Consider the following 23,180-nt stretch of genomic DNA (forward strand, 5'->3'; position numbering starts at 1 on the left):
AATCATAAAGTTGGAAGAGATCACACGGGCCATCCAGTACAACCCCCTTGCCAAGCAGGAAACACCATCAAAGCATTCCTGACAGGTGGCTGTCAAGCCTCCACTTAGACCTCCAAAGAAGGAGACTCCACCACACTCCTTGGCAGCAAATTCCACTGTCAAACAACTCTTACTGTCAGGAAGTTCTCTTAATGTTTAGGTGGAATCTTATTTATTGTAGTTTTAATTCGTTGCTCCGTGTCCGCTTCTCTGGAGCAGCAGAAAACAATCTTTCTCCCTCCTCTATATGACATCCTTTTATATATTTGAACATGGCTATCATATCACCCCTTAACCTTCTCTTCTCCAGGCTAAACATACCCAGCTCCCTAAGCCGTTCCTCATAAGGCATCGTTTTCAGGCCTTTGACCATTTTGGTTGCCCTCCTCTGGACACGTTCCAGATTGAACTGTGGTGCCCAGAACTGGACACAGTACTCCAGGTGAGGCCTGATCAGAGTGGAATACAGTGGTACTATTACTTCCCTTGATCTAGATCATGCATCCCCAAACTTCGGCCCTCCAGATGTTTTGGACTGCAATTCCCATCATCCCTGACCACTGGTCCTCTTAGCTAGGGATCATGGGAGTTGTAGGCCAAAAATCTGGAGGGCTGCAGTTTGGGGATGCCTGATCTAGATGCTATACTCCTATTGATGCAGCCCAGAATTGCATTGGCTTTTTTAGCTGCTGCATCACACTGTTGACTCATGTCAAGTTTGTGGTCTACCAAGACTCCTAGATCCTTTTCACAAGTACTGCTCTCATGCCAGGTGTCACCCATCCTGTATTTGTGCCTTTCATTTTTTTTGCCCAAGTGTAGTACTTTACATTTCTCCCTGTTAAAATTCATCTTGTTTGCTTTGGCCCAGTTGTCTAATCTGTTAATGTCATTTTGAAGTGTGATCCTGTCCTCTGGGGTATTAGCCACCCTTCCCAATTTGGTGTCATCTGCAAACTTGCTCAGGATGCCCTCAAGCCCATCATCCAAGTCATTGATAAAGATGTTGAATAAGACTGGGCCCAAGACAGAACCCTGTGGCTCCCCATGGGGGGTGGGCAGGCCCTGTCAATGATGAAACAGTCCATGCCCTCAGGATCACAACCTAAGGAGAGAGACGATGCAGAAGGAAAGTGGGAGTAGAGGAAGAGATCTAACTACTTTCTCTACACCAGTGGTTCCAATTAGTTAATTACTGAGGACCCCCTATTTTTCAAAAGCCAAGCCATGGACCCCCTTCTTTTGAAAATTTTGATAACTCTATGGTAGTTACCTCTGCAAAGCAATTTTTTAAACAAAATGTGGGGTAGCCCTTAATATGCAAAGGATTTTATGTATACTAAAAAACAGACTAGGGGTGAGCGATATCTGGTTTTCAACATCATGATATATCAGCAGCTAAACATTGCAATATTCCTATGTACCACAGTGTCTGAAATTGGAGATCAGGTGTGGGGATGAGGGAAGAAGAAATCACAGAGATCATACAGGTGAGGGAGGTGCCAGGGGAAGGTAGTGCCACGGTGCCTTGAATGAGGGATATCAGCTGCCCTGTTCTCCGTCAGTGTGAAGGAAGGCAGCTCAGATAAGCAGTGTTATTGGCTGAGATCATCGTGCGATATCAGCGGTGCCTTGAAATTAGCTGTCCTGTTCTCCCTCACGCAAGGAGTGATATATTGTTGTGCATTGCCAGGTCAAAATCGTTATTGTGGTGTGATTTTAAATCTGATTTTGGCCAATATATTGAAAAATCACACAGTGTTAAAACACCCCATAAAAATTGTGATATTACCATGCAAAACTGACAAATTTTAGTTGGGGATGAGGCAAGGGATGGGACTGTGGACCCCCAGGTGTCCGTGGACCTCTAATTTGGAACCAGTGATCTACACCATGCATAATTTTACACACCTCTGTCTTGTCGCCTTTTTTCTAAGTTCAAAAGCCCTCACAGTTGTAACCTTTCTTTGCAGAGAAGATGCTCAAGCTCCCTTATCATTTAGGCTGCCCTTTTCCAACTCTACAACATCCTTTTTGAACTGGGGTGACCACAATTGTACAGAGTATTGCAAGTGCAATCGAACCATAGATTTGTATAAAACCTTTAAGGATACTGACAAGCTTCATTGCAAATCCCTTTCCTAATTATCCCAAATAAAGAATTTGCCTTTTTCCCCACAGCAGCCACAAATTAGGTCTATGCTTTCTTTAAGCTATCTACCATGACACAAAGATCCATTTCCTGGTCAGGCACCATGAGCTCAGACCCCATCCGTGTATAGAAAAAGTTAGGAGTTTTGTTCCAGTCTCCATCACTTTGCACTTACTTATAGTCAACTGCATTTGCCATTTTAACCTATTCACCCAGTTTGGAGAGATCCCTTTATCAACCTAAACTTAAGATCCTTTATAATAAGATTGCCATATTTCAAGAAGTAAAAATCCGGGTGATCAGCAGCTTTTTGGGGGAGATCGCTCCAAAAGTTGTTGAGCTTCTTTCAAGCGATCACTATGACTTGTCGAGCTTTTTGTGGGCGATCATTTGCATGTGCCCCCAATGCTGCCAGGGTCTCTCGTCAATCAGATCACCAGATCACCCCAATCCACATACTTATTGATGTTCTCAAAAAACTCTAAATGGTTAGTGAGGCAGGACTTACCCTGGTGGAAGCCATCTTGATTCTTCTTCAGCAAGACTTGTTCTTTAATATGCTTCATAATGTCATCTTATCTTTCCATCATTTTACCCAGGACAGATGCGTAATTCCCTCAATTTCCCCTGAACACCTTTTTTAAAATTGGCGTTAACATTTGTTCCTTTCCAACCCTCTGAGGTTGATCTTAGGGAGAAGTTACATAGTTCTGTTAAAACATCAATTTCATGTTTGGGTTGATATTTTCTTAATTTTCAGTTTGTCAGTAAGGACTAGAACTTCATCTCTTGTCACTACTGTATACCTCAGTTCCTCAGACTCCCTTGCTGAAAAACTCATGCTTAGGAAAGGGAATCTGCCCTACATCTTCACAGTGAAGATAAATGCGAAGAATCCACATTTTCACAGTTCCCACATTTGCTTTTATTGTGGAACGGTCATCACAACTGGAATATTTGTAGTGCTCATATACATGGAGCTTTCAATAACACTTTTTTTGGTATACAGTGGTACCTCTACTTACAAATTTAATGTGTTCTGAATGCACATTTGTAAGTCGGAAAAATTTGTAAGTCGAATCCCATAGGAATGCATTGGGAGAAAAAATTCGTGAGTCGAAGCAACCCTATCTAAAAATTCGTAAGTAGAAAAAATCCTATCTAAACCGCATCCAAGATGGCGGACGGAGCTCCATTCGTAAGTAGAAACATTCGTAAGTAGAGTTATTTGTAAGTAGAGGTACCACTGTATATGTCTTTCTCAGTGATGGAGAATAGAACTGGAACACTGAAAAAGTACTTAGGAGCACAATATATTCTTTGACATTATTCAGAGCTGTTACTCACATTCCATTCCATTCTTTGAGCCTTCTTCCTCTGCCATCTTGAATAAAGAGGGATGGGAGCTACGTGGGAGACATTTCTGTTGAACTGCAACATCTTCATACCATGTAGTTTGGTTGGAAGGAAATACTAGGGGTCAAACTACACTACAGATTACTTAAGCATAATTTTTTTGTTTTGAGGAAAAGAAGCCAACCATACAATGAGTAGTAAATAGCAGGGGGAGACCCTCCTCATAGCAGCAGCTGTTCTGAGAACTACTGCTTCTGCTCCTACTGTAGCTCACCCTCTCTGAGCACCCTGGCAGGAAGGACTGGGCTGTTGGTTCTACCGGTACCTAGAGAACAGCAACATTCTCTTTATCACTCCCTTTAAATCAGCCCATCTGGGCTTCACTCTTCCCACTGTTAACTCTTATCCTTAAAGTTGCTGGACGCCCCCCTCCCGCCAACAATTTTTACTGGCTATCCTACTTGTGTAGGGCGGGGGGGGGCAACACCCCTCCCCACTTTAAAATGTGAAAGTGATTATGCGCTCTTATCTTGCTTATAATAAATTAGATATTCTAATTTGTTAAATATTCTATTTATTGAATACAATATCTATGCATGGTTACAAAATTGAGAGAAGCCTCACTGAAACTTAGGACTCCCATCATGCTGCATTTGCCAATATGTGCATTTGTGCATCCTAAGATGTAACTAGGGACCCAGGTGGCGCTGTGGTTAAACTACTGAGCCTAGGGCTTGCTGATCAGAAGGTCGGCGGTTCGAATCCCTGTGATGGGGTGAGCTCCCATTGCTTGGTCCCAGCTTCTGCCAACCTAGCAGTTTGAAAGCACGTCAAAATGCAAGTAGATAAATAGGAACCACTACAGTGGGAAGGTAAACGGCGTTTCCATGTGCTGCTCCGGTTTGCCAGAAGCGGCTTTGTCATGCTGGCCACATGACCTGGAAGCTATACGCCGGCTCCCTCGGCCAATAATGCGAGATGAGCGCGCAACCCCAGAGTCGGTCACGACTGGACCTAATGGTCAGGGGTCCCTTTACCTTTAAGATGTAAGAAGTATAAAGTCTTTACCAAGCAACGTGATCTTATCTGGCCAATTAATAGCAAAAACAGTTCCCGGATTTTGTGTCCTTCAGTTCCCACAAACAAGTCTTTGTCATCTGCTTCAAGAAACAAAAATACCTACAAGTGGAGGGGTCTTTTTTCAGTCACATGACACTGTATTCACCTCTGGCTTTAAATGTATAGGATCTAAATGAGGTGTCCTCCTGTTACCCAAGTACTGGAAAAGGAGTCTATATGCATAGGGTCCAATGTGCAGAGGCCCAATTCATGCCATTGTATCCCCATAGCTGTCAAGTTCTCCCTTTTTTTAAAAGGGAAATTCCCTTATGCTGAATAGGCTTCCTCACGGGAAAAGGGAAAACTTGACAGCTATGTGTATCCTTCCAAAATCACACTGTTTCTAACTCACATCCTGGACTTAGTATGCAAAGGTCCTTGTTGAAATGTGACATCTCACATGGGCCTGGTTCACATGTCACAGTAAGCCAAATTATGGTGCACTGGGATTGTGCAAATGTCCTAGATCCTGGAGAAGATATTGCAGCTGCTTTGCTCAGTGCAGTGCAGCAGGTAAAGTGAAGCTTGGCTAAGTCTTTCATCTGAACGCATGACTGTGCTTGGGTTCTCTTTTGCTTAACCATCTGAATAGCTTAGCTGCTGTACTCATTTGTAAGGACCAGGGAGAAGCAAAGCAACTGTGATCTCCTTCTGGGGAACTTATCTTTGCATTATATGTAGACACAGCTACGGAGATAGCAACTGGATCTGGGATAGAGAACAATTCGGATCAATCACTGCACATAGGTTCTACTCTGCATAAAGTTAACTCTTCATCTCGTTTGAAAAGCTAAGAAGCCAACATGTATGGTGCAGAAGGACAACAACAACAAAAGCCTGAACTGTAACATTTTTCTCTATACATATTGTGCCATCTTATGAAATTGTACCTGGGTGGAATGCAAATATAAGCAAGCAGCTGCCTAAGTTGTCGAAATTTGGGGATTCTGGATCTCGAAACCCTAAATATCCAACTAAGATCTCAGAAGAAGCCAACGTTTGGAGACTGTGCAAATGGTTTTAATGAGGTCTCCTAGAGGTTCAGTGAAAAGTGAATTGAGAACTATAGAGGGGAACACTTAACAGTTCTGTTATGTGCTTCTGTGCCATTATTGATTGATGGATTAATTAATTACGGTAATTAATTTCTATACTGCTTATTAGAAGCATCTCTAAGCAGTATACAAAAAAGAAGCAACAACAGACAACTTTTAAAAATATTACAAAAATACACAGTTACATATAAAAATGTTATATTAATACAAAGTTACTAACATATATAAAAATCAGTTATCAATTCATTTTCCTTCTGACACACCCTCCCTCTTAGCCCTTTGGTTCTCACCCAACAAACTCTCAGCTCACCCACAAAAGTCTCACAACAAGAAGAGTTCCTGGAACCAGCTGGTCCCATCACCTTAGTCCAGGCACCCCCAAACTTCGGCCCTCCAGATGTTTTGGACTACAGTTCCCATCTTCCCCGACCACTGGTCCTGTTAGCTAGGGATCATGGGAGTTGTAGGCCAAAACATCTGGAGGGCCGCAGTTTGGGGATGCCTGCCTTAGTCTCTCCCTCTAGACTTGCTTTTTATGGGCAGGCCCAAGAGGGATGGTCCTTCCTCAGGCTGCCCACAGCCGTGTCCCATTCAGGTGCCCTCTCCACACCCAATTCCAGGTGCAGCAGGTTTGATGAGTTTCCCAGGGGGTCCAGAGGATGGAGAAAGGTCCCCCTCCACTCACGACACTTTCTTCACCCTGTCCTGCTCCTCTAGCTGCTTGACATGGGGTCAGACCAGCTTCACAGCAGATTAAACAGAAACAAATGCATGCTAATACTCTCTCAGTGGCGTGTCTGACCTTCATACTGCCCTCAGGACAACATCAGCACTGAGATGCCATTGCAGCTAGCATAGTAGTATACATAACCTTTTATAGCTACCCTCTATGAGATGGACTATTAGCCTAATGGGTCACAATTAAACAAAGCAGGTCAAAGGTAAATGAGATCTTTGACAAAAACTGTTCCCCATTAAAGGCTACTGCCCTAGGCGATGTGCCTTCCTAGAAGGGATTCTGGCAGGTGGTTAGGCGCCTTTGCAGTATTTTAGAGTCTCCCGGCCTACAAGTGAAATTGGAGTGATATCTGTACTCCTGCATTGCTAGTGTGAGCTAAACATAACAAGTATACCATCTAGTGATAGGTAACCTTTGGCATTAATGTCAACAGCAGCCAAACCTAAGCATGTAGAACTGAATTTGTACATGTCCATCCACCCCAGCACTTGCTTCTTTCTCACCTCCCTCTTGTTTCCCAATCAACTCTTTTCGATTGTAGGTTTCCCAGGAACTTGTCTGTTTCCGCTTGCGAGACTCTTCAAGGTGCCTCCTAGTCACCAGAACCTGCCACTTTAGATCTGGATCTAATTAGAAATGTGTTACCAACTACTAGCACTTATGAATACTACTGATAAATATATTTGCTATTTCACCATTTTCTCTGTTATGTTAGAATGGTATCCCAGCCTCTCTTTCGTCCAAGTGGGGCTCCTTCCACTTTTGTATGTTTGTTCACATTTATTGTATGCAGCTGTTCACATTTATTTTTATCTTAATTTTTAGATGCTAGGAAAACAAATGACTCTGTGTTATTAAGAATGCTCTGGTTATCTCCCACTTGGACTACTGCAATGCGCTCTACGTGGGGCTACCTTTGAAGGTGACCCGGAAACTGCAACTAATCCAGAATGCGGCAGCTAGACTGGTGACTGGGAGTGGCCGCCGGGACCACATAACACCAGTCCTGAGAGATCTACACTGGCTCCCAGTACGTTTCCGAGCACAATTCAAAGTGTTGGTACTGACCTTTAAAGCCCTAAATAGCCTCGGTCCGGTATACCTGAAGGAGCGTCTCCACCCCCATCATTCAGCCCGGACACTGAGATCCAGCACCGAGGGCCTTCTGGCAGTTCCCTCATTGCGAGAAGTGAGGTTACAGGGAACCAGACAGAGGGCCTTCTCGGTAGTGGCACCTGCCCTGTGGAACGCCCTCCCAGCAGATGTCACGGCAATAAGCAACTACTTTACTTATAGAAGACAATAGAAGGCAGCCCTGTTAGGGAAGTTTTTAATGTTTGATGCTGTACTGTTTTTAATATTCGGTTGGAAGCCGCCCAGAGTGGCTGGGGAAGCTCAGCCAGATGGGCGGGGTATAAATAATTTATTATTATTATTATTATTATTATTATTATTATTATTATTATTATTATATATTTTTAATACTGTTTTAGCCTCCATTGTCATTTCCTTCTAGGATCTTGCATCAGCAAGAATAACTAACACTAAATGGATTGTTGTAAGAAAGTATATTTCTAGATGTTGGTGTTCTGTTTGTGAGGATCTATTTCCTGGCTTTTCTTCACATCTGCGTGGAACTAACAAATGAGAATATGCAATAGACAAAGTTTAAAACACCTGGCTGAAAGCACCCGAACATCATTCATGGTGCAAAAACCCAAAATAAAACCAATTTAACCAGTCACCTGAATATTAGTAGGGATGATACTGGCCGTATTTCTATTGTTCCTGCACTGAGATAGCCTGACCCCAGTGGTCCATGCATTGGTAACCTCAAGACCTGAATACTCTAATGTGCTTTAAGTGGGGCTATACTTGTATCAGGTCTGGAAACTGAATGCAGCAGTCAGACTGCCCACAGGAGCAAAATACAACTGCTCCCAGACCAGTTTTGAGGTCCTTGTGTTAATTCACAAAGCCCTAAACAACTTGGGCCCAAAGTACCTTATGGACGGCCTGAGTCCTTTGGTTCCACCTTGATCTCTGAGATCCCCTTTAGGGTGGAACTTCCTGGCAGCAGAGTTTCAGCAGAAGTCATTGCTGCTTTTTTAAAAGACATCTCCTGAAAATGGTGTTATTTAGACAGGCCTTTGAAATGTGAATTTTCCTTTTGCCAACTAGTATTCATGCATCTTTTTACTGATGTTTTATTGTTTGGGTCATTTTTGAAGGGTGCATTTTGACAAAAGTGTGATTTATAAATATTTAAATAAACAATCCATTCTATGGCTACCGCTTCTGGCCATATCTAAATGTTGATTTCCTTGAAGCAAGGGGTGGCTTTTTATTGCTAAATACTCCAATGCAACCAAATCTTAAGAGTTTTGAATCATCTCAAAGGAAGAATCAAGCATTCTTATAACTATTTGAAGACTGAGTTGCTGCACCATTAATTTTCAGTTAAACCTAGAACTAAGCTGTAGAATCAGCATGGCATCAAGAGCACCTTAAAAGCATCTTTTGCAAATGTTACTGAGAAACAAAAAGTGGGAAGTGCCATTTTAAAAAAGGAATGTATTTTACACTCATTTTTTTTATAAAAAAAATTCATTCACATTTTCTAGAAATGCAAAGAGAGGATAAGCTTCTCTGAAAAACCATGAGAACTGGAAACCAGTTTCTCACCGAGAAACAAAAGCTAGGAGTGGGCCTATCAGTTAGGAAACAGGCTGCCAGGGAACAGTTGCCCTCCACTAATGATGATCCTCTGAGATGATGGACTGGTCCATCAAAGCTGTCTAACAGCTCAGCAGCTACATCAGTAGAGCCCCTATACCAGGGGTCAGCAAACTTTTTCAGCAGGGGGCCGGTCCACTGTCCCTCAGACCTTGTGGGGGGGGGGCGGAATATATTTTGAAAAAAAATATGAACGAATTCCCATGCCCCACAAATAACCCAGAGATGCATTTTAAATATAAGGACACATTCTACTCATGTAAAAACACCAGGCAGGCCCCACAAATAACCCAGAGATGCATTTTAAATAAAAGGACACATTCTACTCATGTAAAAACACCAGGCAGGCCCCACAAATAACCCAGAGATGCATTTTAAATAAAAGGACACATTCTACTCATGTAAAAACATGCTGATTCCTGGACCGTCCGCGGGCCGGATTTAGAAGGCAATTGGGCCACATCCGGCCCCCGGGCCTTAGTCTGGGGACCCCTGCCCTATACAGTCAGGTAAAACAAAACTGATGTAACCACAAATTGTTTTGTCAAGCCTACCTCTTACATTAAGTTCTAGTATAAAGTACCCCGAAGGAAACACAAGAACCACAGAGCACAAGACACCCAAACCCTCCTATTGTCCAACAGTCGCTGTGCAATTCCCTTTGCATTTAGATTTCTGATTACTGAAATAGTTTAGAAATCCGTCATACCCCATGGAGCTGTATTCCACAGTCAGATAGACTGAGAAAAGATAATACAAAGTAGCTCCAGATGAGCAGTTGAACCCAGGAAAAAAATGAAAAATATATATGAAAAAATGAAAGAAAGAAAAATGAAGGAGCAGATTCCAAGAAGCAGCACAACCAGAGAGGAGGAGACTGATTATGAGATGCATACATTAGATGGTGATGAAGAGATTGATGAGATCTCAGAGCCAGATGCCAGGTGCTCATTGAGACACAATGAAGTTGTTCCAAACCCACGATTGTCCTACCTAACAAGGTTGGTGCAACCCATAGAAACTTTCACCTGGGAAAAGATTGAGCAGATGCAAGCCGCTGAAGCTCACCTGTGGAGGAATGCTGCACAGGAAGTAATTGATGCACTGCACCAGAACTAGAGAAGGCAATAGGAAGCACGTGGGTGTTTAAGGTAGAGAAGGGAGCAGAAGGGGGAAATTGAGGACTACAAAGCAAGACCTGAGGCAAAAGGTTACTTGCAAAAGTATGAGAAAGACTACAGTGAAACGTTTGCACCTGTAGTGAGACGCCCCACCATCAGACTGCTTTTGAGCATAGTAGCTTCTGAACAAATAAAGGTGAAATGCATAGACATTAAAACCACATTTTTGCATGGCCAGTTCTGTAAATGAAACAAGCCAAAGGTTTTATCAAACCAAAGGAAGCGTATCTAGTAGACAAACTTCAGAAGAGGCTTTATGGATTAAAACAAGCTGCTAGAACAGGCATCCCCAAACTTCGGCCCTCCAGATGTTTTGGACTACAATTCCCATCTTCCCCGACCACTGGTCCTGTTAGCTAGGGATCATGGGAGTTGTAGGCCAAAACATCTGGAGGGCCGCAGTTTGGGGATGCCTGTGCTAGAGCATGGAATGAGAAAGCACACAGGAAGCTCACACAACTGGGCTACATACATGGTCATGCAGGGAAGTGCTTGTACACCAAGGGCAAAAATGAACAATTTTCTTTTGTTTTGGCCTTTGTGGATGATTTAAGTATTGCAACTGAAAATAACCAAGGCTACACAGAAGTTGTGGAATACCTAAGCAAAGAAGTAGAGATAAAGGAACTGGGAAATACTTTCTTCTTGGGTATTCAAATAGAAGATAAGATCCTTAATCTTTTCACTCTAAGTCAAAAGCAGAAAAGTTATTGAATCGCTTGACAGTCCAGGAGTGAAAGAAGCCAAGGAAGCAGCCATGCCAATGGTGACTGACTTTCTAAAGAGTAAAGATAAGTCTGAACTCTTCCCAGACATCAACTGGTACAGGTCAGCTATGCGAAAGATCCTTTCCTGAACCACAACAACCTGACCTGACATAGCAAATGCAGTGGGAATCCTAAGCAGGAAAATTAAAACCCTAAGCAGGAAAGTTAGCTTTCCCACTGAGAAGGACTGGACTGCTGTGAAGAGAGTTGCTAGATACTTAAAGGGAACTTAAACTGCCAGCCGACAACTATCCAAAACTACTAGGTTACACAGATGTTGACCATGCCAGAGACAAAAAGGATTACAAATCAACAGGTGGATTTATCTTTGTTTGGAAATGTTCCTGTTTCCTGGGCCAAACCAAGCACATTGGGGTGAAATATCTCAATGTGTGAGGTGACACAAGATGGTCCTGTTGATTTGGCGTATTGTCAAAGCAAAGAAATTGACATTCTCATCAAGCTACTACCAAGAGACAATTTTGAGAACCTACGAGTCAAATTAGGACTGTGGGTGCTTCATTAATTGCCCATGCAATGGTTATATTTGCCCGAGAAGTAGTTTGTGGGATGGCCAGCCTCACACAACCAATATGCATAAGTCTAATTGATGCATGAAACGGTTAATGCCATAGAGTACACTGTCCTGTCAGGCTTATCTAAGTCATTCCCCCTCATCTTGGGAGGAAGGTAATCAAAGGCCTTTGTTCACCTCAGTCTAACAGACAAGCACAAAATGTTTCGAGTTGGTTGCTGCAGCTCAGACTGTATAGCTTTTACAAGCCTATGCTAATAATTTCCTATACAAATAATTTAGGAAGTTTCACCACTGTAACTAAGTCAAGTGTTACTGCCCGTGCAACTTTTTTTCAATGCTGTATGGAAAAGCACATGAATCTGACCCTTGGAAAGTTTGTAACTAAACCACTTTTAATTTACCAAGTGGGTGGGTCTTTTTCTTTGCTAGGGAAAGAGGGGGACTTTGGAAGCAGCTTTGAAGGGCATATTTTAAAAGTCTAACAGCCTATATTTCCATGCTTTACTTTGCTGCATGTTTTGTGATTTTAAATCTCTGCTGGGGTTCTCTCACCAAACTTGGATCTTGGCATCCAGGAATTCTCCTTTATATACCTATGTTTTCATTGCCATCAATAAGATCATGGCATATCTTTTGTAGGCACTGCTGCATTTAGAATCCTGAATTATTATAAGATTTCCTTTTTCAACGTGTGCATGTTGTGGGTGTTACAAAATGGTACACTCAGCAGTCCTGTTAAATCTTGCAGAAGTGTATGCTTTGTGTCTTCCTCAAAGCTCAGTTCTGAGCAACTGAATGCATTTAAAGTGACTGCTTTAAAAGAGTTTCAAAACAGTAGGAACTTAAAAGATATCCCCCAATGGTTGACACTTAAAAATCACTATAATGCATCTTAAATCAAATAATTTATTAAGTAATTACATGTAAACACTTTATATTGACTAGCAAATACATTGCTCAAGTACTCTTCTTCCAACAACAAAGGAAAATACCCCCTTTATAAACAGAGTCAGACTGACTAAAGATATACATTCAACTGTACAGTGAATGTATATACAATTGACACTTTGATTTTCCTTATCTTATATTCATTTAAAGTGCAAAGGATATAAATTTGTTCAGCATTTGCAAGACAGTGTCAATGGTAACTTTGGTCTATCAAGTGAAACTAGATAGCGGCCCCGGCAGTATTTTTTAAAAGCAGAGAAACCAGACCTTGCAGGACAAATCTTTAAAAAAAATAATAAATTCCTTTTCTCATATAATTGAAAATATTCTTAGACAGGAAATATACTATTCTGAATAAATGAAACGAACATGTTTCTTAGTTACAATCTAGAGTTAGTAGTTACATACATACAATTACACGAATACATAAACCACAGAATGTCTGAACATTGCTCGACATTGCCCATTAGATCAAAATACAACAGTTATGAGATGGTAGCCAGGAATAATAAAAACAGGATAGCAGCTATTTACATAAATAAAAGCAAATATTTTTTGCCTAATTCAACATTCCAATCTTCTAATAAGTGTGTACTCTTACAGCGTATGCTTGTAAAACGTTACAGAAAAACATGACCACCAATGGATATTGGTACATCTAATAAAGAGTAACTAGCCTAATAATAATAATAATAATAATAATAATAATGTAGAGATCGGAGTACATCTAATAAAGATTAACTAGCAAAAAATAATAATGCAGAGACTTGAGAGATATAATTCTAGCCTTTCTTGAGAGATTTTTTTTCCTGGTCTTTTCAGAAAACTCACATGTGAAAAAATACACTACAGGTTTTGTCCTCATCTTCTGAAAAGAAAAAAAAAGAAGGAAAAAGACGGCTTTGCACTGCCAAATCCTTCCATGCAATCATGTACGAGGTGCTCAACTATATGGAGAATAGTTAGCATATACTGTGATCATGGCTGCACTCTCCCCATCAGCTGAAATTCCAGAGATGGCTGAACTGGCCTCTCTTCACAATGACATGTACCTTCATACAAGGTTGGGCGGAGGAGCGGCTCTTGGGGCTGGAAAGAGGGGCTCTTGGGTATAAATTTAACAGCACCCTATATTAGAGGACCAAGTGATTACCCTTTAACGCTCAACATAATAATGAAATCTTGGAATTCCAGGTTTATGTATGCTGGTACTGTGAAGAAAGTGCTTCCGGGAACTAATGCTGTTTCCAGAGATGCCAATTGAATTCTTTGCCATTCATCTGAAACGTATAAGAAAGGTCCTTCAGTTTAACACATAACTAGGATTGTCATATTTCAAAAAGTGGAAATCCGGACAGGTAGTTTTTTTTTGGGGGGGGGATTTGCCCAAAGTTGTGAAATCACAATAAAACGAATCCTTTAGCTACTTTTAATGAAATCTACACTACTGATATGGGCTGCTATTCGTCCAGATTTTCCCAGACATTTCAGCAATTTTAATCTGGACACTGTTTGCGAGGGCTGAATGGACATATGGCAACCCTAGGCATAACTAATGCTGTTTTTACACTGTAAACCTCCCTGTGGTCTTTGGATGAGGGGAGGTATATAAATTTAATTTACTACTACTACTACTAATAATAATAATAATAATGCAGGATTTATTGTCTTCCTCCCTTGTTCTGATGTACAAGTAAACAAAAGATGAAATGCTTGAGCTGTGTACAGAATGCTAAAGTGCCACTTTTGTGCAAGATTTGCTATAAATCAAGGGTTTCCAAAAAAACAGGAAAAATAGGGACATGTAAGGCCAGAGGAATGTTGCAAGCTGATTTTAAATACCTGCTACTGGAGTAATGGAAGAAGCATAGAAGTATAGAAGGGGTTTCTCTGTGTGTGTTGCATGATAAATTCTTTTTTTTTACTGTTTCTCTGATGGCCTCTAATTATCAAAAATATTTAAATATTTGCTATTTCATTATTTCATATACAATTTCAAATTGGCTTGTTAACATCCACTCCAACTACTGTACTGAGCTTTAGCAATGTGGGCTTTAGAATTCCAAGTCTTAAAATATTTATTATTATTATTCAGCCCTATAAGAGAAGTTTAAGAATTACACACAGAGCTACCTTCTTTCCTTTAAAGAATGTATCTGAGGAAGTGTGCATGCACACGAAAGCTCATACCAATGACAAACTTAGCTGGTCTCTAAGGTGCTACTGGAAGGAATTTTTTATTTTGTTTCTTTCCTTTAAAATACTCATACAGTAATAATCCTGATGGCAGAGCGTGGAATGATTTTTAATTTACATAGATTAGTCACATTAAACAAGTTTTAACACATTGACAGTGTTAAAAAATTGCAATATTGGCAGTAAATACCAAGACTGATATACACCATTAATATAATTTTCTTTCCAGTTTGAAATTACGAAGGAATTGATTACATAGGAAAGGCTAATACTGTAATAGTATTTTTGCATTGCAGTTTTTAAGTGCTGGAGATAATTTGTCATTGACTTTAAATAAGTGACTTCCCATGTGTGTGAATGAGGTTCTCCTCAAGCCTTTTGAATGCTTTGAAGAAGGGCCAGTGTCAATTGCTCAGATTAAAGTTGTTGCCAATTATATTGCACAAAAATGGAGGCTGCAAAAGGGGAGGAAAGGGAGTTTTCAATTGGGATAGCACACAGTGAAGACTCAACAGCACACTAGGATTTCACCCAAGGTTGTGCTATCATCACAAATGTAGGGAACTCCATAGAGTGCTGTTCCTACATTCACAAAACTGGGCAAACAGCATGGTGAGGCAACAGGATCCTACCTCCCTTGGTCCCATATTGACCTCCGCATATTGGAAGTAACATTTAAATCTGTGGCCCCCAGAAATTGTTGGAGTCAACTCCCATCAACTTCTGCCAGCATGGTCATTGGTCAGGGATGAAGGAAATTGCAGTTCAGCAAAATCTGGAGGGCCACAGGCTTCCCATACTTGGTATGAATGATGCAGACATGCATAGAATCCTACGCAGAATGACCAGGAGTAAGATTCCTGCTCCCACATGCACGGCGCTCTCTCTACGCGCACACGCACAAACAAAATTTAGGAAAGAATGCAAGCACATGGAGATATAGCTGCATGATTTCACAGCCCCTCAGAGTGTGGAGGTTATCTTGTTTTGCAAGGTGATTCTGAAAGTATGTATGTATATATATGTTTAGAGACTTCTTGAGAAAGAATGGACACTTCCACCATTAACACAACTGAAGCTAAATTACATACATCATTACGTATATTATTGTGAGCAGCTGCCTGCTTCTCTGATCCTCAGTTTCAAGTCATAGCAGAAGGTTATTCAATGCTGACTAGTGTTAAAATCCAACTTTTATTTTTAAAAGAATTTCATTTTGGAAAAGAGACTTTAAGTCTGCATTCTGGAATTTAAAACATACTGTACTTCTACCTTGTTTTCAGTCTGATGTTTAATTTTTACATTTTCCTCCAAAAATTTAGACATGTTTACATATTATGCATCCTTTGCTGAAGAAGAAACTGTTTCTCGTGCAAGCTCTCAGTTATAAAGATCTAAAGCATCTGCATGGAAACAATGAAATTTCTGTAAAATATTTGCTAGGCTTCTTTACCAAAGTTATCCCAGCGTAAATTTTCTATGTTTAAAAAATATTTCCTAAAAGTTTAAAGGAGGAATTCAGTGTAGTGCTAAGCATATAGCTTTGCCATTGCAAGCATTTCTGCACACTAATCTGGGGTTTCTCCTGCCCCCCCCAGAGCAAATTTGGGGGGCTGCAGGGGGAGGGGGGAAGTCCTGTTGCACTAGTGGAAGTCCTTGTGTGGACGTTTGTTGGTGGGACTCGCTAGCCAAAATCCCACTCGTGATTTAGGTTCATACAGACTAGCAAAGTTCACTTATTTGAAAAGTGCTGCAAGTACAACAGAAGACAGATTACGACATGCTTGTCATTACCTTGAAGGCGATTTTGAATTTGTAAGTCAATGGGGGAGGACAGAAACAGGAAATGAAGACTGACCTTATAAACAAAGATATGTCTAGGGCTTCTGGTTTCAGGAATAAACCGATATTTACTGGTAAACGTCTGCCAAAAAACAAAAATAGAAACATAAGATTACTGGTAAATATTGGTTTATGCGGAGTAGAAAAATTGTTCATATTCTTATTCTTTAAAACTTCTAGAGAGATGAGAGGGTCTGAAGAAGGTTACGATGCCTGAATTCTTTTGGGAAAGTAATTGCTTCAAACCAGAAGCCGTCTGCTCATAGTGGGGAGTGGGACTTTGCACACCTAAATTTTCCAGACATCTTCAAGAGAACCTAACCATTCTGAATGATGCTTGAGACAGAGACCATTTCTCTCTGTCCCAATTCCAGAATGTCCAGTTATGATTTTGAAAATTCACTTTTATTATGATAGATAAGAAATAAATATGAAACTTAATCAATCATGTTTTTTCTTTAAAGAAGCCTAATTCTGTTCATGTTATATACATAAAATGTATATACATACAGCTCATAATTCAGTTGAATACAAATTAGTTTTATTTGCAGATGATATTCTTTTGTTTATTTCAGAACCTCAGACAGTATTCCCATCTTGATGTTTTTGGTAAAATATCTGGTTATTTTGTTAATTGGTCCAAACTGGAATTGATTCCAATAGGTCAAAAATCTGATTACACATTCATTCAAGGTATATCAATTTTGGATTAGTTCCAAATCCATTAAATATGTAGTTATGTTAATACCAAGGGATATATTTTTTTATTTTTTTATTTTTTTTTTTATTAAAGGTTTTCTCAGTTTACAAAGACATGGGCAGTGTCTCTCATAGCATTTTTACAGATCAGTTTCAATTGTTGAGACATTGGGGAGGAAAAGGGGGAGAGCGGTAGATAAGGGAAGGGGGTGGGGGTAGTGTGACAATGTTTCTAGTTTACTTAAAGTGTGCTGGGGGGGGTTGTCAGCATTGGTTGTGCAGGTTCTTTGTTGTGCATTTGTTTTCCTTTGATGGTGAGAGTTGTTGGGGTTGGCCTAGGATATAGTTTTTTTTTTTTTTTTGTGGTTGGCTGTGGTGGTCTGTTTTATGTGAGTAGGGTGGGCGGGTCAGGTTAGCCATATTGATTTGTATGCTGTTGGTGGATTTCTGTCGTTGTCGTGTTGCGCTGTGTATGTGATAAAGGGGAACCATACTGGGGTGAAGCCGTCTTCTTCTATTTGACCCCGTGTCAATTTCAACTTATTGGTTAATTTTTCTAATAGGGCTATTTCCCATACCGTCTGGTACCATTGGTCCATGTTTACTCCTGCCAGGTCTTTCCAGTGTCTGGTTATGGTGTTTCTGGTAGCTGAGAGTAAGTGGGTTATGAGTTCTTTGTGATGTAGGTGGGCATTATTGTCCTGGAAGATGTTTAGCAAGGCCAGTTCTGGGGTAAGTTCTAATGTTTGTTGGGTTATTTTACCTACTTCTCTTACGGTTGTTCTCCAGAATTGTTGGGCTTTGGGGCATTCCCACCACATGTGGAAATATGTGCCTGTTGATGTGCATCCTCTCCAGCATTTTGATGAGGTTCCTGGGCGTATTAGTGCTAGTTTTCGTGGTGTTAGGTACCACCTGTAGATGGTTTTCAGAGTGAGTTCTTTCCTTTTTGCTGATATGGATTTAAATGGGGGTTTAGACCACATTCTGGTCCATTGAGTGGGGTTGATTTCATAGCCTATATCTTCTTCCCATTGTTTTTTTATTGCGTCTGAGTTTGTGGAATTTTGGTGCAGTATTTTATATATTGCAGATACCATACCTTTGCCGTGACCCTTTGTCGTTAGAAGGAGGTTTTCAAAAGGTGTCAGGGGTCTTGTTGCTGCTGATTTTATTACTGGCTTGTTTAAGAGGGCATGTAATTGGTGTTGTGCTAACCAGGGTATTTGGGTGTCTTCTAGTTTATCCTGTATTTCTCGTGTTGTCAGAGGTATGTTATTTTTATAGAAGTCTGTTAGGCGATATAGGCCTTTGGTTTGCCAAGTTTTAGTTTGGATGTTTTGTGCTGCCTGGTGGAATAATGGATGGTAGACCAGGGGGAGTAGTGGGGATGTGGTTGGGGTTAGTTTGTCCGTTTCTGTTTTCCATGCTTTGAACATGGTTTGTGTGTACCTATTAAGTGTTGTGGGGATCCTTCTTAGTTTGTTTGGGAGGAATGGGTATGCTGTGGTGCTGATATTCTCAATTGTGTCTCTCTCTAAGTGTATCCATTGTTTTGTCTCATCTTCCAGTATATACGGGATTATATGTCGTATTTGATTGGCCCTGTAATATGTTTCTATGTTAGGGATTCCCCATCCTCCTTGTGAGGTGGGGAGGTGCAGGTATTTGGTGCTTATTCTTGGTTTTTTATGTGAGAAGATGAAGGAGTGCAGTTTTCTCTGCCATCTGCGGAGTTGAATTGGGGGGATCCAGACTGGGAGGGTTTGGAATAAGTAGGTTAATTTTGGGAGGGTGATCATTTTGATCATTGCCATTTTATCTGAGAGGGTGAAATTCATGGTGTCCCATCTCTTCAGGTCTTTGTTTATTTGTCGCCACAAGGGTTTATAGTTGTGTAGGTATAATTTGTTGAGATTTTTGGTTATTTGTACCCCTAGGTATCTGAACTTGGTGTGGCAGAGTTTTATTTTGGTGATATTAGTGAGTTCTTTCTGGGTGTGGGGAGGAGTGTTGAAGCACATGGCTTCTGATTTTGCAAAGTTTACTCGCAGGCCTGACACCGTTGCGAATGTGTTGAGTTCTCTGGTTAGGGAGATTGCTGTGTTTAAGGGGTCTGATGTTGTGACCATTAGGTCATCTGCAAAGAGCCCTATTTTATATGTTCTGCCTTTTATTTCCACTCCTTTGATGTCTGTGGCTGCACGGATTCGGATTGCTAGCGGTTCTAGGGCCAGTATAAATAGGAAGGGTGATAGTGGGCATCCTTGTTTTGTGCCCCTTTGGATTTTTATGCTATTGGAGTCTATGTTGTTGATTCTGCATTTTGCTGAGGCTTGGGAGTATATTTGTTTGAGGACTTGTAGAAAGTTTGGGCCAAATTTCATGCTAGTTAATACTGCTAACAGGTATTTCCATTCTAGGCAATCAAAGGCCTTGAGGATGTCTAGAGACATGATTGTCAGTGGGGTTTTGGTTGCCTTGCTGTGTTCGATTAGGTTCAGCAGTTTCCTGATGGGGTCTGTGATATTGCGACCAGGGACGAAGCCAGTCTGATCTGGGGCTACTAAATTGCATAAGAAGTTTTTTAAGCGGTTGGCCAGGATTGATGTGAATATCTTGTAGTCTTGGTTTATTAATGAGATTGGGCGATATGATTCGACTTTGAGATTGTCCTTCAGTGGTTTTGGGATGGAGACTATTTTGGAGTGGGTCCAGGTTTGGGGGATGGGCCCCCCTTTCATGATGTCGTTAAATAGGCGAGTCATGTGTGGCATTAGGGGTTCTTTGAATTTCTTATAGAATTCTGCTGTGAAGCCGTCTGGGCCTGGGGCTTTGTGTGGTTTCAGGTTTTTTAGGACCGTGTCTATTTCCTCTGGGGTGATGGGCCTGTCCATGTATTCCTGTTCTTCATCTGTTAAGGTAGGCATGGTCAGCCCTGCTATGAATTCTTTTATTCCCTTCTCAGGTGGGTTGTGGGATGTGTATAGACTAGAGTAAAATTCTGCAAATTCTGAAGTTATTTCTTTGGGGGAGAATGTTGTGTTGCCGTCTTTTTTGGTGATACAGTGTATTCTTGTTTTGAGTGTTCTTTTCCTGCATCTATTCGCTAATAGTTTGGAGTTCTTCCCTCCATATTCGTAGAAGCGTTGTTTAGAATATAGAATGTTGATCATTGTTTTATTAATTTCTAGGGAATCTATTTCTCTTCTCTTTTGTTCTATAAGTTTAAGAAGTTTTTTGGATCCTGTTTGTTTGTAGCGTGATGAGAGGGTTGTAATTTCTTGTTCCAGTTTACTAATCTTTGTGGTGGTTTGTTTTTTAGGGAGTGTTTTCTCTTTTATGCAAGCTCCTCTGGTGACTGCTTTCATTGCGTCCCATAGGAGGGGGGTTGTTATGTTGTCTACATCATTTTCTTTGAAGTAATTTTGGAGGGTTTTTGTGAGACTTTCTCTAATTTGTTTGTTTGTGGTTAGGATGGGGTTAAAGGACCATGATGGGGTATTATGTGTTCTCTCTCCTATTTTAATAGTGACTTCTACTGGGGCATGATCTGTGATTTTAATGTTGCCTATGTTTGATGATTCTACCCAAGGGATTAGACTCTGTGTGAGCAGAATGCTGTCCAATCTGGACGTTGTGCCATGCCGTCCAGATTGGAATGTGTGGGTAGTGTCTCCCGGGTTTTGTTCACTCCAAATGTCGTAGAGACCCCTGTCTTTTAGCAGTTTTATTAACTTGTAAGAGTCCCTAGTTATTGGGGGTTTTCCACGAAGGAAAGTTGCCCATGGGGTTGTAGATTGGATGTTTTTTAGGGATATGCCTTTCATATTTAGGTTGAGGTCGCCTCCTAGGATTGCTTCCCCTTCCATGAAGGAGAGAAGTTTGTTCAGTGTCTTCTGGAAGAATTCTAGTTGTTTTGAATTTGGGGCATATATAGAGCCGATTGTCAGTTTAATTTTGCCATCTAGTGTTCCTTTGATGAAAATGAATCTGCCCTTTTTGTCCTTCAGGACTGTTGTGGCTTTGAAGTTTAGGTCTTTATTAAGTATTACAGCTACTCCGCGGGCCTTTCCTGAGCCTTGTGCCACCCATTGTTGACTGAAGCGGGGGTCGCTCAGAAGTTTGTTCCCTTTGGGGGGGTTGTGTACTTCTTGTAGGAAGGTGATGTGTGGTTTCATGGTGTTTATGTATGAGGTAATGCGTTTTCTTTTAATGGGGTTTCCCAACCCCCTCACATTTAGTGTAATCGCTTTTAAGCTAGCCATCACGTCTATCTGTTGTGTAAGGCGATTCCTTGCCAACCCGTCCAGGTTGTCCTGTGTCTCTCACTATGTGTTGTTTACTGAACCATTGGGGTTTCGCTGACCTAGGGTGTGGTGGGTAGGGGGCTAGTGGGGTTAGAGTTAGATCTGGGTTAGAGAGTAGGGAGTAAGTTGTATAGAGTTTCCTATGTGTAGTCTTATGGGTGTTCATCTGGGGTATTTTGGGCCGTCCGGCCCTTGGCCGGTTGGCCCTGGGTCTCAACTGATGTGGAGAGCCGTGTTCAGAGACAGGCCTTCCCCCTTGTCGTTTACGATGGGGGGTGATCAGCGAGACAATGTAAAGCGTCTTTGCGACATGGATGTCGGGTATAAGGTTTGGGAACAATGTTGCCAGTATTAATAGCAACATCATTTTTGTGTTAGGGTGTAGGTGTGAGTGTTGGTGCGCTCTCTGGTGCCACCATTGTGCTGATTGGGTTTTATCTTTTAGCCTGATCGTAGGTTGGGTAGTGTAGGTTGCATTTGTTATTTTTCCTTAGAATGGGTGGGGTGTGTGTGTTGAGGGTGTGTGTTGTGAGTTGTTGGGTGATGGGGGGTGTGGTTGAGGTTGTTTGGACTGGTGTTGGAGTGGCAGTTTCTGTGGGGGTGTGGGGCTGGGGGGAGAATGTTGTTGGTGTCAGTGTTGTTCATAGCCTAGGGGGGAGGGGGGGGGGAGGGGAGAGTCACCAGTCCTTCAGTTTGGGATGTCTTCCGGCTGCTTCATTTTGCTGCGGTTGTTGTTGCAGTAAGGTCGTTCCTCTGTGCTGTGTTGTCTTGGTCGGTCTTGGTCAGGCTCCTCGTGTCGTACGGTCGGCCGGAAGGTTTCGCGCCTGATGGTGTTGTTTGGCTGTATTGGCGCGCTTTGTGTTGCTCTCGATTCTTTGCCTTTTTCTTCTTGTTGTTTTGGACTTTTGTCCAGCCATTTGCTGTTGTTTCATTGTCTTGGTCTTGGCTGACGCTTGGTGGGTCCTCTTGGAGCCATTCCGGTGGGGTGCTGAGTCCGAGGTCCTTCAGTAGTTGCCTGGCTTCTGTTTTGTTGGTAGCTGTGTATTGTTCTGTGTTTTTTGTTGCAATGAGGCGGAAGGGGAAGCCCCAACGGTATTTGATCCCTGCTTCTTGGAGGCTTCGGGTGCATGGGCGTAAGGTTTTCCTCCGGTTTAGGGTATCTTGGGACAGGTCTTGTAAGGCCAGTATGTGATTGTTTTTGTATTGAAGGTTGGTCGAATTTCTAAGGTAGTTCCAGATTTCTTCCTTCTTTTTGTAGCGTGCGAAGCACACGATGATGTCCCTTGGGGGGTCGTTGGGTTTTGGCATGGGTCTTAGAGCTCTGTGCGCCCTTTCCAGGTCGTCTATCTCAATTTTCAGGTTTGGCACTGTGTCTTTTAGCCAGCTTACTATTAGGTTCGCTGGGCTTTTCTCTTCCGCTTTTTCCGGAAAGTTGCGAAAGCGGATGTTGCAGCGTCTATTCCGGTCTTCAAGGTCCGCTTGTTTGATTTTCAGCTCTTCGTT

The 23,180-nt window shown here is 41.6% G+C and overlaps 1 protein-coding gene across 2 annotated transcripts in view; it reads right to left on the bottom strand.

Annotated features, from left to right (window-relative positions):
- Nucleotides 1-1,508: 1,508 nt before the first annotated feature.
- Nucleotides 1,509-23,180, bottom strand: part of PURA (purine rich element binding protein A) — a 48,236-nt gene continuing 26,564 nt past the window's right edge. Inside the window, exons 2-3 of one of the 2 annotated variants that reach the window (XR_009558077.1) lie at nt 16,685-16,750; nt 1,509-13,910 (exon numbers count right to left, since the gene is read on the bottom strand). The gene's annotated coding sequence lies outside the window, so the exon portion shown is untranslated. The remainder of the gene's footprint in view (nt 13,911-16,684; nt 16,751-23,180) is intronic. The other variant, XR_009558078.1, reaches the window with a different exon arrangement.

Source organism: Zootoca vivipara, chromosome 8 (assembly GCF_963506605.1).
Source record: "Zootoca vivipara chromosome 8, rZooViv1.1, whole genome shotgun sequence".
NCBI classification, from domain to species: Eukaryota; Metazoa; Chordata; class Lepidosauria; order Squamata; family Lacertidae; genus Zootoca; species Zootoca vivipara.